The sequence below is a fragment of the Hibiscus syriacus genome, unplaced genomic scaffold (genome assembly GCF_006381635.1).
Source record: "Hibiscus syriacus cultivar Baekdansim isolate YM2019G1 unplaced genomic scaffold, ASM638163v2 tig00111061_pilon, whole genome shotgun sequence".
NCBI lineage: Eukaryota > Viridiplantae > Streptophyta > Magnoliopsida > Malvales > Malvaceae > Hibiscus > Hibiscus syriacus.
In genome coordinates, this window is record NW_024062967.1 from 259,547 (window position 1) to 276,354 (window position 16,808).

At 34.4% G+C, this 16,808-nt stretch overlaps 1 pseudogene; it reads right to left on the reverse strand.

Annotated features, from left to right (window-relative positions):
• Positions 1-2,891: 2,891 nt before the first annotated feature.
• On the reverse strand, positions 2,892-4,305 carry LOC120151613 (annotated as a pseudogene).
• Positions 4,306-16,808: the final 12,503 nt, after the last annotated feature.

The window sequence follows — 16,808 nt, forward strand, 5'->3', positions numbered from 1 at the left end:
TCACGCAAATGAAAGATATAGGGTGGAGCTACTAAGCTAACACAATCGTTGTGTTAAGAGATATACAATAATACATATACTAATAGTATGACCAATTCCAGAAAAAAAAGAATATAATGTAAAATGGAAATAATGAGATTTGAACTTCGGCAAAAAATTTGAAAGCAATAAATGATGGGAAAATATTATATTTTTTACAATAAAAAATATTTATATAAATGTTTGATAGATTTAATATATTTTTTAAATTAGTTGATACAATATTTTAAAAGAATAAATTTAAGATTTATATTTTTAAACTAAATTTAATAATTATTTTTCATATTTATAATTCATGATTATATATATAATCTTAAGTTGAGTATTTCTAATATAATTAATAATTTTTAATTTCTTATTAAAAATATATTCAAAAAATATAAATGATTCATACATTAATATATGAATATATTTTTTATTTATACATCTAAATAAATATACATTTATATATATTTTTATTCGTTGTGTCTGTGCTGAACTCTTTCTTCAAGCCTATATTACCTTAAATTGAAGTATTTTAGAATTAATTGAAGTATTTTAGAATTTAGGGTTTAGAATAAATTGAATTACTTTGGAATTGGGGTTTAGAATGAAATGATGACTGTTTTGCAAGTTTTAAAAGTTGGGGGACCGAAATTCAAGTGACTGAAAAGTTCAATGACCGTTTATATAATTTATCCTAATTTTCTAACTGTGGTTTAAGTTGGGGGACCATATTGCAAACATAATAAATGTTGGGGGACTGTATTGCAAGTTTTAAATGTTGGGGGACCTAAATGCAAGTTTCAGAAATGTTCAGTGACCATTACTATACTTTACCCTTATTTTAAAACAATAAAAAGATATTATAATTTAAAAATATATAATGCAAGTAAGTCCTGTTATAATTATCATTAGACTATTAATATGAATTAAGATTAAAAATTCATACATGATAACATTTAAACCGAAAGCATTAAAAATTTTAAAATTTTGTAGAAAGGGTTATAATATGTTTTAATTACAATTTCACTATTAAAAATAGGTATAATTAAGATACTAAATCATGAATTAAATTTAAGAGCGAAAATAATACCAACAACCAGATGAGACACTAGGTCCCTTAAGCAAGGTCAATGGTTCGAATCCAGGCGTTTGTGAATGGAGCAAACTGGGTTGGGAGGGTCGCCCTCGTCTCTGCAGTACCCGATCTGGATTAGTCAGTCAATAGGATCGGATACCAGTGATTAACTGAAAAAAAAATAGCGAAATAATAAATGGCAATGATGTATCAGTCATTCATTTACTCCATTTTGTATAAATTCTCTCACAAGAATTGAGTGGTAATTTAATATCTTATATGAATATGGTATTTAGATTTATTTTTGGCTCAATAACAAAACTGACCCTTAAATGATTATATTTTTCTCATTGAGGTACTAAATCATTTTTAAATAATAAATTATACTAAAATATCATTATTCTCATATCTAATAATACCAGGTCTCACCTCACTTTCATATCGACTTTTTTTATGAACCCCACAAAATATAAACTTATCCTGATAAAATAAGTAAATATAAAAAAGAGTATAATTAAAGGGTCAATTTTACAATTAAACCCTTATTTTTCTTTGCAAAAATTGAGTACTTTTCACCAACAAAAACGCAGTTTTCCCATTTCTTCAATTAGAAGCATGCATTGAACTTTATATGAATATCACTCCGATCAATGAAGGATGTAGAATATATAGATATATGTAGCGAAACAATTTTGTCAAGTTGTTTGTTGTTTTCTTTCACTTTCATAAAAAAATACTATTAGGGTAAATTACACGTTTACTCACTGAACTTTACTCTCTCTCCTATTTCATTCACCGTACTTTCAATTTGCTCACTGAACTTTAGACATTGAACTTTTTTTGTCACTCGACCGTTAAATTTCTAACGTCGTTAAATTAAAATTGAAAAAAAATAAAAGTACAGTGAGTGAAATAAGAGAGAGAGAGGGGGAGTAAAGTTCAGTGAGTAAACATGTATCATGTTTTATTATTAAAATAAACCACGTCAGCACCCCGTTACTGAGTAAACGGTCGAGTGACGGAAAAAAGTTCAATGTCTAAAGTTCAGTGAGCAAATTAAAAAAATTGAAAGTACGATGAGTGAAATAGGAGAGAAAGTAAAGTTAAGTGAGTAAGCATGTAATTTACCCTTACGATTAAGACACTTAACCATATTCATGAGTGTACATCACCCTGACAAGGTTTCATAAATAAAATATTATATCAAATTTAATCGGATTTTAAAATTTGACCTAATTTGAATCAAATCAAATAAATCTCACAAATGACCTAATCCCTCAACATTTAGTAATGTTTTCTTCCTTGACATATAGAATACATACATATATATATTCGTAATATTTTCTTATGTGAATAAGATTATAAAGGCTGGGATTCGAATTTTAAACATAAACTATCTAAATTGAGTTACAGATTCAAACATAATAAATCTATACATTTATGTTATAATAACTTAATTAACATAAGAGAGAGATTACCTTAAAGCAAGGGGGGGGGACATGATGGGGCTAACCTCCATAAAAAGAGCTTGTAAGCAGCAAAGAGGTTGATGATATCAAATGCAGTAAAATTCGAATTTAATTATATATATAGGGTTAGAATCCAACTATTTATTGTAGAAATAAAAAGTTTTATACTTTTCTTAAATCATTAGATGATGAGAAATCAATGGTTAATATTAATGGTAAAAATGAGAAGATATTCACCGGAAAAAAAATCAATGAGTTAATATTAAATTTTGATTTCTTATCATTCAACCATCTTAAAAAATTGTAAAAATAAAAGTTTTACGTTAGTTTAGGTGTAAGTGTATCCTAAGTCGTATATATATTGAAAAATAGAAGACAATAATGTGAGTTTTCATCTTGTTAATCCATGAACCGAAGGATGTTTTCGAGTTCCTAAACCCGACGAATCCGTGCTCTTTGATCTTATTCATACTATCCAACAATGACTTCCCGGAAAGCGCCGAATCGGCAAACTGCCATGCTCCGGCATTGTTCAATTCGTCGTCAAAAGACTGTTGTCTCTCACAATCTCATCCCACACCGGACCCTTGTCTTTCATCATCTCAGCCAAACTCAGCTTCTCATCTGTTTCTTGGAATCCGTAATGTTCGATACCGAACCGGTTTGCCAACACTTTCCATAAGTCCTTCCACTTAAACACATCTCCATTGCTGCAATTAAACGCTTCGTTCTTCGCGTGTCGGTTCATTGCTGCCCATATCTGATGTTCTGCAATCAAATCCGCATCGGATGCATCCCAATACCCATCCCACGCTTGACGGTTCCCTGGGAATCTCAATGGCTTGCCTTCGTGCTTACATATAGCTGCATAAACGCATAAGCTACGGACTACATTCATCGAACAAGATGGAGAAAACCAAAAACCAGACCTGGCCTATGAACTGACCATATCAATCCATCCTTTCCCTTAATCTCTTCAAACAAAACATCAAGCGTATAACAGAAGTTTAACAACTTGAGTCTGGGAAGATCCTCACGAAAAGAAGGATCACGGGACTGAACCTGAACCTTGCCAAATGAATCAGACGGACAGGTATAATGTCGATGGCCAGTTTGCAAGCATATATGTTTCTACTTCAGGGCATTAGGGATTACAGCTTTGAACAAGTTGCGTAACATAGTGCCGTTGACAATGCAGTTCTCGGCTTCACTTAATTTCTTGGCCGACGCCACATAAAAAATGTGGGTGACATCATTGAGCTTCGATAGTTTATCTCGTGTTTCTTCTTCGTTTAAGATGTTGCATTGTATGTAATCAATAGGTAAATGATCAGTCCAGGCAGGGTGGGGACGACAAGCGACACCATAGACCTTCCACGGTCCGCCCGGAGTATCGGAGAATGGAAAAATCTCAGCGAGGCTGTTGCCGATAACACCCGTGATGCCGATTACAAGCGCAACACTCTTGTATCTCGATGGTTCATCATGCTCTTCCGTTCTTTTCTGCAAAATGGAAAAAGGGTTGATTGAATACAAGGCAAGAGGTTTGATCATGAGATGAAAAGAAAAGAGAAAAAAAGAATCTGATTGAATTTTACCTTGGCAGCACCAATGACTCCTGCCCACCACCAACTCATTGTATTGTCTTTAAGTTTTAGATTTGCAGTAATGTAAGAATGCTGAAATCTGGTATCTGAAACTGTCTGCTGTGTGATTTGTTTCTATAGTCGTCTTTGATAAAGTGACGTGTGGGGATTTATACACAAAATAACCGACCTTATCCACTTGTTTATTCAGAAGGAAAATAGAATATGGGATATTGATGAATCATGAATGCAACAATCTTTCCGTAATTGAATGGAGACACAGAATTGGTCTTTCTTTTCAACCTAATCTTAAGTGATTAGGCCTTAGCCAGCTTGAAACCCCATCAACATGCGATCATGCTGACGTGAGAAATATCCTTATCTACCAACTCATCCTTCAAATCCTTTTATGCTTTCTGTAAATATAGAATATTGAGTTGGCAGTTTTTGGCCAACTGGATTGTCCAGTTGGCATGGTTGACCTGCCCACATACGCCTTGGGTGATCATACTAGTATGTCGTAACCGGTTTTCGTCTGGACACGAATTTTTTTTACTTGGCGGGAAAAATAATGTGGATAAAAAATGGTTTGAGAGTCGTCATCGGCCTTTTGGATCAGGTAGGTCGAATACCTAAAAATTACATTTTAAAAGAGTTTTTTAAGAAAACATCAGTTAAAAGATAAATTGATCTGCGTTTAACCAAAAATTCGTTCTTTTTAGAAATAAAAAGGGATTCGTGGTCGGTTACGTTTAGGGAAGGATTAACACCCCTACAACGCCCAAAATTGGTACTTATTAATTATAAATTATCTCTATTATTGAAAATTTAAAAGTTTAAAGATATATTTAATTCCTGTTATTTCAAATTTATTAATATAATTTAAAGAAAATATATTAATATATATATTTCCTTAACATATTTATTTATTTAGAAATATCAGAAAAGGGCTTCTAGGTGCTTTAAGACACCTCTTTCTTTTGATATTAAAAAATAAATAAAAAATAAAAAAAATTATTTTAATATAGTAAGATATTTATTTATTTAAAAATATTAGAAAAGGGCTTCTAGTTGTTTTAAGACAACTCTTTCCTTCAATATTAAAAAAATAAATAAATAACAAAAACATAATAAGAAAATAAAATTAAACATATCTAGTTCATAAATAGGATTTTTTTCATAGAAAACAAATAAAATAAATATTATTTATTATGTATATTTATATGACTAAGAATAATAAAATAATAATTAAAGAAATAATTGAAATATAAAAGTAATAATATTGTAAATAAATAATGATTAAAATAAAATAAATTAAAAATATAGTGTAAAAATGTAGAATATTTAAACTTAGTACTCTACTTTAAAATATCATAAAATCCAGAGGTATACAGTGTAATTTAGCCTTAATAATATATACGGGATTAAAATGTAAAATATTAAAACTTACAACTTATAATTCGAAATATTAATATAATATGTATATTAATTAATCTTTAATTCTAAATATATACATAAACATATATAATCAGTGGCAAGAATATAAATAAAATAAAATTAAAACACTAATTTAAAAAGATATATAAGTTGATTTTAGTGGCTAAAATGGAAGTTTATAAACTTCTGGTGACTGCGTGTATGGTTTAACCATACGAGAATTTACACAAATATCCCTCCCCGAAACGACGCCGTTCGGGGAGGGTATTTAAACCCTTTTAAACCGGCCCTAAGGGCCATTGTTTCATTTCTCTGGTTTTGCTTCTCTCTTTAGAGAGAGAAGCTCTCGTTTTCTCTCGCCGGAGGAGAAAACCGGCCTCCGTTTCCGGCGCCGATCGCCACCGCCGGCCACCGCTCACGGTGACCGGAACTCCTAAATTACCCTAGAGCATAGATCTCGACATTCTAAGGCCGAATATGGCCTCCGTTTGTCCTAAAACGCTTTAGATCGTTCTAGATCTAAAAAATAAATCGAAGGTTTTTACCTTCGACTTTCGGTTTTCCGACCTCGTAAGGAGACTTCGATGACTGCAGTTTCCTTGGTAAGTTTCTTTCCTCTCTTTTCTTTCAATATTTGGTTGCTGTGGGTGGTTGTTGTCTGTTCGTGTTCGTCGTTGTTGTGGTCTCTTATTCTCCGTTGCTCTTTGTCTGTGTATTGGTTGCCCCTCTGTTGGGTTTTTTTTTCTTGCAGGAGATGGTGGCTTTAATAACCACCACCGGTGATGGCTTCAGACCGCTCCCAATGAGGTTGCTTAGGTGAGTCACCATAGCTATGGTCCTTCTGGAACCAACGGCGGCGGCTGGGACGTGGCCCTAGGGTTATCATAACCCTAGGGTTTCTTTCTGGAGGGTTCTGGACTGTTGGATCGTAGCCAGATCCAACGGCTAATAGTTGATGGCGGCTGCTGGAATGAGGCATAAACCTTAATTTGGTTTAGGGTTTCCTTTGGGCTTCTGGATCTGGGCCACCAAGTTTGGGTCACTGTTGGGCCTCCAATATTTGTAAAACGGGCCTGTAATATTTATTAAATAATAATAATAACAATATAATAATAATAATAATAGAATGAAAAATTAATGTCTACAGCTGCCCCTCTTTGTTCATTCTTCTGTTAACAAGAATAGAGCAAAGACGAAAATGACAATAATTTTTCATTTGGCTTCTTTTGAGTACGATGGAAATATTGAAAACATCATGCACTGAAGGGCTTACAGATGACCCGAAGGCTTTGAAAACATCAAAAAGCTCCCGAAGGCTTTTTGGAAGCATCATGCACTGTAGGACTTACAGATGACCCTAAGGCTTTGAAAACATCAAAAAGCTCCCGAAAGCTTTTTGGAAACATCATGCACTGTAGAACTTACAGATAACCCTAAGGCTTTGAAAACATCAAAAAGCTCCCGAAGGCTTTTTGGAAACATCATGCACTGTAGGACTTACAGATGACCCTAAGGCTTTGAAAACATCAAAAAGATCCCGAAGGCTTTTTGGAAACATCATGCACTGTAGGACTTAGAGATGACCCTAAGGCTTTGAAAACATCAAAAAGCTCCCAAAGGCTTTTTGGAAACATCATACACTATAGGACTTACAGATGACCCTAAGGCTTTGAAAACATCAAAAAGCTCCCGAAGGATTTTTGGAAACATCATGCACTGTAGGACTTACAGATAACCCTAAGGCTTTGAAAACATCAAAAAGCTCCCGAAGGCTTTTTGGAAACATCATGCACTGTAGGACTTACAGATGACCCTAAGGCTTTGAAAACATCAAAAAGCTCCCGAAGGCTTTTTGGAAACATCATGCACTGTAGGACTTACAGATGACCCTAAGGCTTTGAAAACATCAAAAAGCTCCCGAAGGCTTTTTGGAAACATCATGCACTGTAGGACTTACAGATGTGGGAAATAGTTTACTAAGTAAGAAACTATGAAAATCATTTTCTTACTTTTCAACAATTTCATTTTTAGAAAAGATTGAATGAGAAACTATGGAAATCGTTTTCTCATTATTTTTCAAAATAACATGTTGATTGGGTAACATGACCCAATCTCAAGATAATGTTCATTCTTGTGGATTGCGTCCATCTATTCTTCAAATATTGGTGTGATTTCTGCATTCGAGGTTTTAAATTCTACCTTCTTCTTGTAAGGTATTGTTCATCATGAATCTTCTTTTTCATATGAAGATCTGCAAAACCTTATGTTTGAATGCAATCATATGTACCAATGTAATGCATTTTCTATTGTGTAAATGATATTCTTATGAATGCATGAATGTTGATGCAATCTTCATTTGACTTCAAAGTGGTGAACTAGGTATTTCTTTACTACATCATTTATTTCCAGGGTCACCTCTGGATATCAGTGTAGAAACTTATGCTATCAAGCTTGCATTTATGTAGAATCATCTGATCAATATGTATCTTTGTCTCTTCTTTGCTTCATTTAAGTCTCAGAAGAAATGTTTCATTTATTGAACTCTTGCCGTAGTCAGAACTATGACTTTGATGCCCCATTTTGTCTTTGGTAACATCGGCTTTCTTTGTCTGGACTTGTGTAGAAATCCAATAAAGCTTTCATCTTTGAAAAGATAATCTATCATCTTTAAAAAGAGAATCTATCATCTTTGAAAAGAGAATCTATCATCTTTGAAGAGTGTAGATGTAGATATGCCTGACTCAGCAGGGATTAATTAGGAGAGTAGAGTCTGTTCTAATTTAACTCTTTAAACACATCACAAGGAAGATTTATCCCAATTCCTTTCATGTCTCCACATATAATCAGATCTCGAATAAGGCAACTTGGACCATATCATGTCGAGATGCTTAACAACAACCTGTCGTTCAACCTTAGTTGGCGCCACTAGTTTCTTGTTTAAAATTTCAGTTCTCCTTCTGTGGAAAGAAATCTTCATCATATCTCATTTCTAATCTTGGGGTTGAAGAAGAAAAAAATTATCTTGGATCAATAAAGGAAAACCATATGATAACAACATTGGTTTAACATCGGAATAAGTGGTTCGTAAAGCATTTGACAACACATTCATCATTTCCTGTGGTTTCTAGTTAGATGTAAAACATTTGACAACACATTCAATCTTTCATGTGGTTTCTGCCAAGATTTCTCAATCATTGAAACTCTTTGTATATTTGTTCAAAGCTTTTGTATGATGTCACAAGATCACTTGAGAACAAAACTCAATGGGAATACAAGTGAAATGTTGGTGTGTTTCATGACCAAAACTTGATCAAATTCACAAAATATGCTAGTGTCGAACTGAATAAGAGACACTAACTGATCTTGATATCATCTCGGGCAAAGGCAAAAGTGATATTGATCACGCTTTCTTCTGTAATGAGCGTTGTAAGAAGTAGAAACACACCCACTATAAGATCCATGTATGGAAAGATATCCGTAGAATTCTTGACGCTGGGGATGAAACACACATGATAAACCAAATAGATGAAAACTCAGTTCAGTCTAGCTGGAAATGATAACCCCAGTAACATCGGGAAAGAACAATATACATGAGCTTCTCTCTTCAATGTCATCAAGTAAACAAAACTGATGTGAAAAACAGCTTCGTAACCTCAATAGTATGGTTGAAACTAACTGACAGGAATCTCAAAGAAATATTTTCAATTATCACCGACACACAAAAGACCAAATTCAGAGTTTGAGGTCTCGAGGAACTGATCCTTGGATCGAATGGTCTACAAGGGGACCATCTTTATTCATGCAACCATGATGTAGCTTAACAAAGAACACACTGTCATGTGACACATGGTTTAAGAAGATTAGGTATTTGAAACCATACTTGCTGAATAAATATTTGTTCAACAACAGGACCCTAATGCAACTGCCTGATGAACGAAGCAATTATGTGTAGTCAGATTGACTGTTATTGTTTCACAATTTTCATTCTTCATATTTTTCTATCTCATTGGAAATATCTGCTCAAGTCAATGATTTTTAACACATGATGATGTGGGCCTTCAGCATGCCCCAGCATTTGTTGATACGAACGTTCAAAAATGCATCAACAGTCCTAATTCTGATTGAAATGGGCTTTCAGCATGCCTCGATATTTGCTTCTTGTTAATCTGAGCCTTCAAAATGCCCCACATGGATCTGTCTAAAGGAACCTTTAAAATGCCCCAACATTTGCTGATACAGATGTTAAAAGTGTGCTCAACATTACTTCTTGTTGAGATGAGCCTCCAAGAATGCCCAAATATTCATATTGTTGTGAGCCTTCAAAATGCCCCAATATTCTATTTATGGTTGAAATGGGCCCTCAAGATGTTCCTCTAGATCTGTCTGATTCACTCTCAATGTCTGTTTGACTTAAATGTCATGATCCCCACGAGGTCCAATTTTGACAATGAACTGTTGTAGGTACTTGTAGATTTATTCGTGCTCCAAATCTGTTTATCTTGAATATTCTCATTCTGGTGTCACTAAACAATAGTATTGTCAAGTAACTGGAGAAATTCTCTTCATGTTGTCACAAACTTAAGAAGTACTCAATCATTCTGACAAAAACTTCTGAGATATATGTCTTCTGAATGAGGTGACCATTTTCTGTATCTGGAGGGATTTAGTCAGACAGAGAAGTATAAATAGCTTGGTAATCCGTTCCAGGCTAACACAGTGGCTTATCATCTTTCAGTGAATGCCATCTCTGAAATATATTTTTCTGTGGGAGAGAAACCAATTTATGCGAACAGTAATCTGATGCAATAGCAAGACTACATATACAGTGGTACATGCTCATCAAAAATCCACACCCGTGCAACATGTTGATTCTGTTAACAACTCATCTGATTATGAAGCGATCTTTCAGGATGATTTTAAAGATATTGATAGTTCTTCTGATACCGAGGAAATCCTGAATTCTGATAAGGAGAATAAACTGTTATACTTGACGAAAATGGGATTCTCAAAGGCTGAGGCTTCAATAATCATGGAGAGATGTGGTCCGGATTTATCAATTGCAGAATTGACAGATTTTATATGTGCTGCTCAAATGGCTAAGGCTGCTGATGCACTTCTTTCAGGAGAATATAGGAAGCCATTATGCAATGACCCCAATTACAAGAAAAGACAAAACTCGGGCTATGATTTTTGGAAAAGGAAGAAGCAGAGGAAACTTGAAAAAAAGCTTATTAATGAAGACGATTATGCAGTTCATTTTTTTTGAATCCAATGATTTGTTTTGGGGTTTCTACCGAACCAGATCAGATAACTCAAAGAACACTTCCAGAAGATTCTATTGAGCCTCCTTATTTCTACTACGAGAACATGGCACTTGGTCCAATTAGTGTTTGGACCGAAATGTCACAGTACTTATACGACGTAGAGCCAGAATTTGTAGATTCGAAGTATTTTCATGCTGCTACACTGAAAAGGGGCTATATTCATAATCTGCCAATTGAGAATAGATTTCCTTTTATCTTGTTTTCTCCACGCACTATACATGATATTTTTCCATTGACAAAGAAATGATGGCCTTCCTGGGATCCAAGAACAAAGTTGAACTGTTTACAAACATGTACAGGAAGTTCCAAATTGACAGAAAGGATTTGTAAGGCTCTTGAAGCTTATGACGATGAGCCACCTTCGAGTGTCCAGAAGTATGTTCTTGATGAGTGTTGAAAATGGAATCTGGTATGGGTTGGAAGGAATAAAGTTACTCCACTTGAACCTGATGAGGTGGAAATGCTTCTAGGTTTCCCTAAAAACTATACATGAGGAGCTGCTAGAGACAAGTTCCGTAGTGATATCAATGTCCTGTCTCTTTTCTATGGAGTCAGTGATACAGAGGTTGCCTTCTACTGGCTTGGAATACCTTTGAAAACAGATGCACAGGAAATGAATATTGATCAGTTGGAGCAATTGATGAGTAGATTTCACGAATTCAACCTTGTTGTCAGTGACATCCAACGTAACAACCTTACTGGAAGAAATAAACATCATCAGGATGAACTAGAAGATTTTTGTTGGTGCATTTTCTTTCAATGACTGCTACAAAAACTGTCTCTTCTGCTGCTCCAATATATCCCACTCTTTTCAAATCATGGAACGGTTTAGTTGACAGTAAAACTGGTCATCTTCAACTTTTGGAATCCTGTAACCAATGTTACCCTATATAAAAGGCCTATAAGGGTAGATTATGTTCCAATGTCTTATTCTGTGCCTTAAGTCCTCAAATTCAAATTCAGTAATCTTATGAAGGACATAATGGATATCATCTTGACAAAGAAAATGATCGGCATAGAAGAAGTAGCAATGATGTATCAAGACTTGAGCCAGCATCACGGTATAACTAGAGTGCAGGTAGTAACTTGTTCATGGCTCTATGATGTAATCTTCTAGAGAACATGAATTGATGGTTGGGGAAAATAATCTGTCTGGTGATGCTTATCGCCCTCAGAATAAAATAAACGATAATCTTTCTTGATGAGCTGCTAATAATGTCATAGGAGAGTGTCACAAGTTCAATTCTCCAGACTTTCTGGCTTCTTGGACCACTTGCCTTCAAAAATGTGAAGTGCTTCATTATTCTGGCCTCGTTCATTGTTTTTCTACAACATAGGTAGAATAAGCAACAATTGCTTCAAGGACCTTCCTCATTTGAGACTGTCATGTTTGAAAATATTTTTTCTCCTTTCTTTATTGAAGAATGAAAGAATTTTGTAAAGTATTACCCCTTTCAGGTTCACAATATAATCAAATCATAAACAATGAATTTAATGAATATCAAATAAATCAATCTACACTTTTAAATCATTCAAAAATCATAGTCCTATAGCAAGTGTCACAATACTGACTGATTTAAGGTGTAGGTGAATTCTGGTAAAGTTGGTTCTTTCAAGTTGGTTCAGTATGTCGCTTCGTGCTTCCACTAACTTGAAGAAATGGTTGTTATTCTCATCTTGTAGAGATACTTCTTGATTCCAGAATCTCAGGAACGTCTTTTGGGATGTGCGGTGCTTCATTTAAGAGCTTAAGATCATCTCTTATGTCGTTTGTTGCACCATTCAATATTCGAGCCGCCTTTTCAGGTATTCAACTCAAATCCTCATTTGGTTATAAGATGTTATTTAAAAATTTACATCTTGAACCCCCCTTTATCATTTTTCATATCATGCATTAAAGATTTTAAAAACCAATTTTTGCAAATAAAAATCAATCTTAAGAGGCGGAATGAATTCTGAAGATATTCTCTTTCACTTAGAAATCCATGTATGATTAGAATGGACTTTTCAGGTACGTAACGTAGGCCATGGCTTATGGTTACGAAAGAAAGGGATAAAAAGGCCCAAATAAGTGTTTAAAGGTAATCAAACCAAGGATCAATTCATTCTGATGCCTTCATCTTGCCTTGCTTAACTTGGATCTGCTTTGTTGGGGATTTTTCCATCATCTGGATCCCTCTAGACTGCCCTATTTTGGATTCATTTCCATTTTCTCATATCTCCAGCATTTCTTGCTCTTCTTGTTTGTACTTGATCAACCTTGTAACTTGAGGCTCAATAAGTCACCCATCTTGATTCAATTTTCCTTTTTCTTTTTTTTTTTCCTTTTTTTTACCTAATGAGTATAGGACTTCAATTGCTTCGAGCACCTCCTTTTCCTCTTGCACTTTGGAAATTTTCCATTATTCTTGATTGGATTGATATTCAAGCACTTTATATTTGACATACCTTGTAGTTCAAAACTTTCTTGACTTTATGGAAACTTGTCTTCGTAATAAAACTGTATTGACAATCTTTATTGTTGTGAGCCAATATCCTTTACCTTACCCCCCAATGTGGAGAGTGATCCTTGGTTAGGGTTGAATCAGAAGAAAAATTATTCAGGCTCAAGTGGGGACCACAAAGGATATATATATATATATTTTAAAGGATAAATAAAACAATGTCGTTCGTCATCTCATACACAAAAAACCTTTGTAAAAAGAGGTATCTCCAGGGGGATGAATATTCAAAATTAACTTTATTTACATGAAAACAATGTAATTAATGCATGATATATTTATTTCAATCAATCACCTCTTCTTTGAGTATGTCCCAATCACTTGAAATCATCTTCGATAAGTTGGTCCATGATGCCTCATCTCATCTCTTCTTGCAGGAAAATTCACGGATAACTGAAAGTTTGGTTCTTTTGAGGTTTTTTTATGACGGCATTGTATTTGGAAGGTCAAATGTGTGACTTTTGAGGTCATATATATAGTGGAAGGGGTAATATCATAAACCAACCAACTCTATCCGAGAAGGTAAACATCTAGAGTTAGTGTCTCAAAACAGGTAGAGACATTTCTTCAGAGTCTCAGATAAATGTACGGTCAAAATTTGGTTTTAGTAAGGATCAAGTAATTGGCATTGGATGGAAGGTATAATTTTATCACTTGCCAAAGATATATAATTCTTGAAAAATTAAAAGAATATTTAATCTACTTGATACTCAATAATCTCAAGATTAAAAATTGATTCCTTGCTCATAACCATAAAAGCAACACACATTTATTTATTGCACAAAAGCGGAGAAAAGAAACAAAAAGCAAGTTTAAACAAGATGCTGAAAATAGAAAGTACTATAGTGGTAGATAACACTTCTACTTGTTTATTTATCATGCTTCATTACTTCTCTAATGTTGGGTGTGTAATAGGATCAGGGTTATTATCCTCATTTGCCCCCCATTTCTTGATCATTTCTTGTGTCAAAACCCCTTTGGCAACAAGCATCTCAATTTCTTTTAACAGTGGCCTACAATTGCCTGTAGAATGCCCCTTTACCCCCAAGTGGAAATTACAAACACTATCTTGATCATAGCTATGAGCAGAAGGGTTTGGTGTCACTTTAGTTGGTCTTGGTGTGATGTATTGACCTTTAACCAAATGAGGATACAAGTCTGAAATGGAAGTTTGAAACACTTCCAAAGTTTTTCTTGATCGCATGACTTTCTTTGGTCGATCCGAATAGTTACTTGCTCTTTTACTTTTGCAATTGCGAGGACTCTGGATGCGACACTCATTCACATGATCAGCTTTTGCTTTTTGATCCGTCGGGCTCCTGGATGTGACTTTTTAGTTTTCTTCACTGATTACATTCTCAATTAAATCTCCACTTGTCACAAAATTCTCGAATTCCTTTGTCGGATTTGCCTGTATTAACTCGAACAAAGGCGCTGGAAGGAAATCACGAAACATACGTGATATTTCTTCTTCTAATATGGGAGGTTGAACTTGTGCCGCCACTCCTCTCCATCTTAAGGCATATTCTTGAAATCTTTCATTGGTTTTCTTTTTTACTCTTCGAAGATCCATACGTGTTGGAGCTAAGCCTTTAACATACAGATATTGTCCCAAAAATGCATCAGCTAAATCAACCCATCTCTTGATCTGTTCTTGGGTCAACTGATTATACCAGACTACTGCTGGGCCAACAAGGCTATCATGAAAAGAGTGAATTAACAGATCATCAGAACTTAAATATCCTTCCATTTTTCTGCAAAACATTCTCAAATGGATTAAGGGACAACTGGTGCCATCATATTTTTCAAAATTTGGCATTTTGAAATCATGGGGAATAACCAAGTGTGGAACCAAGCTGAGTTCTCTTGCTTCTAGTTCTTTGTGGGAAGTATCAACATATTTCATATTTTTGATTGCTTCATCCATCCTCTTGAATCTTTCCTCATATTGTGAATAATGAACGAGGCTATTCTTTGGGTTCAAGTGGGGTGCCCCAGTGTATGTTATCTTTCTCGACTCTTCAATCTGATAGCATGGTTGCTCTTTATCAATTATCTCTTCTTTGTCAGATGTCATTCTCTGAATAATTTGATTTGATCCATATGGTATTGAATCTGATGCTTCTTTCCTTATATCCTGAGGTAACCCTGTCAATTGTTTTGGCCACTGATCTTGTAGTCCCTCATAAGATTGCTCCATTGTTTTCATGATGATGGTATAGTATGAATGAATAGTCTCGATTTTACTGTTACAGAACCCTTCATGAATTATTTATGTTTTTATTATTAATGTATATACCAATACTTTAACAAATAAAAAATGTAAATGCAAAAATGTAAATTATTTAAAATACCATAATAGGACATCCAGTTATATTAAGACTGCCCTTTTCTTTGATATTGAAAATAAATAAACATTTAAATATGTTTTAATGCATGATGTAAATGTAAATGTAAATACAAACGTAAAAAATACAAAAATGCAAAATGCATGTATGAAAAGGTGTTACTCAAGAGTGATCATCTTAGAACACATTTCATTGAACACAAAATTTTCTTGCATTAAACAAAACTTTTACATGTAGGAGACAACTTTCAGTCCTAACTTCAACAAAACTTTACATATAGGGAATAACTTTCCAATTTTCTTCTCTAAAACCAAGTTAATTTATTAGCTTATGGGTCATATTGCTTGTCTGGACTGCAGCTTCTTCCATGACATTGTGGTGTTCTTTCATCTCCTGTGTCAATTCTCGGAGTTGCTCATTTTCCCTTGTGAGAGAACCTTTGTGTTCAAAAAGTTTTTGGACAAGATCTTCATGTATGTTGCAACTCTTTTTCAGTTTGGTGACCCCTGTTATCCACTCTTCTGGGGTGTTTCCTATGCCAGCATTTCGAAAAGCTTGATTGATCTTCTGGAAATTTTCTTGCATGGTATCCATTTTGGTGCTCAATTTATTGTTTTCCATCTTTAAATGACGTATTTGAGCCTCGAACCTCAGTAAATCTTCTTCTTTCTGGGCGCCCCTATTGATACTCTTACCTTTGAAGACTTTTGGTATTAATCTAGCAGGACCTTTGGTTACCAAACTAGGCCGATCATCTACCATAAATTGTAAGGTTCCATGATACAAAAGACTTTGGACTCGAAGTTTGAAGGCAAGACAATTCTCGATGGTATGTCCTTGAGCTTCGGCATGATATTCACAATGAACGTTGATGTCATATCAATTTGGATACGGAGGTTGGAATGGTTTTATGTAATATGGAGCTACTTCTCGTGCTTCAAGTAACTTTTCATACAACTCTTTATATGATATATGGATAGCATAAAAATGAGAACCACCTTTTGCCTTAGATTGAACCTGAGTTTTAGATACTGGGAGCATACT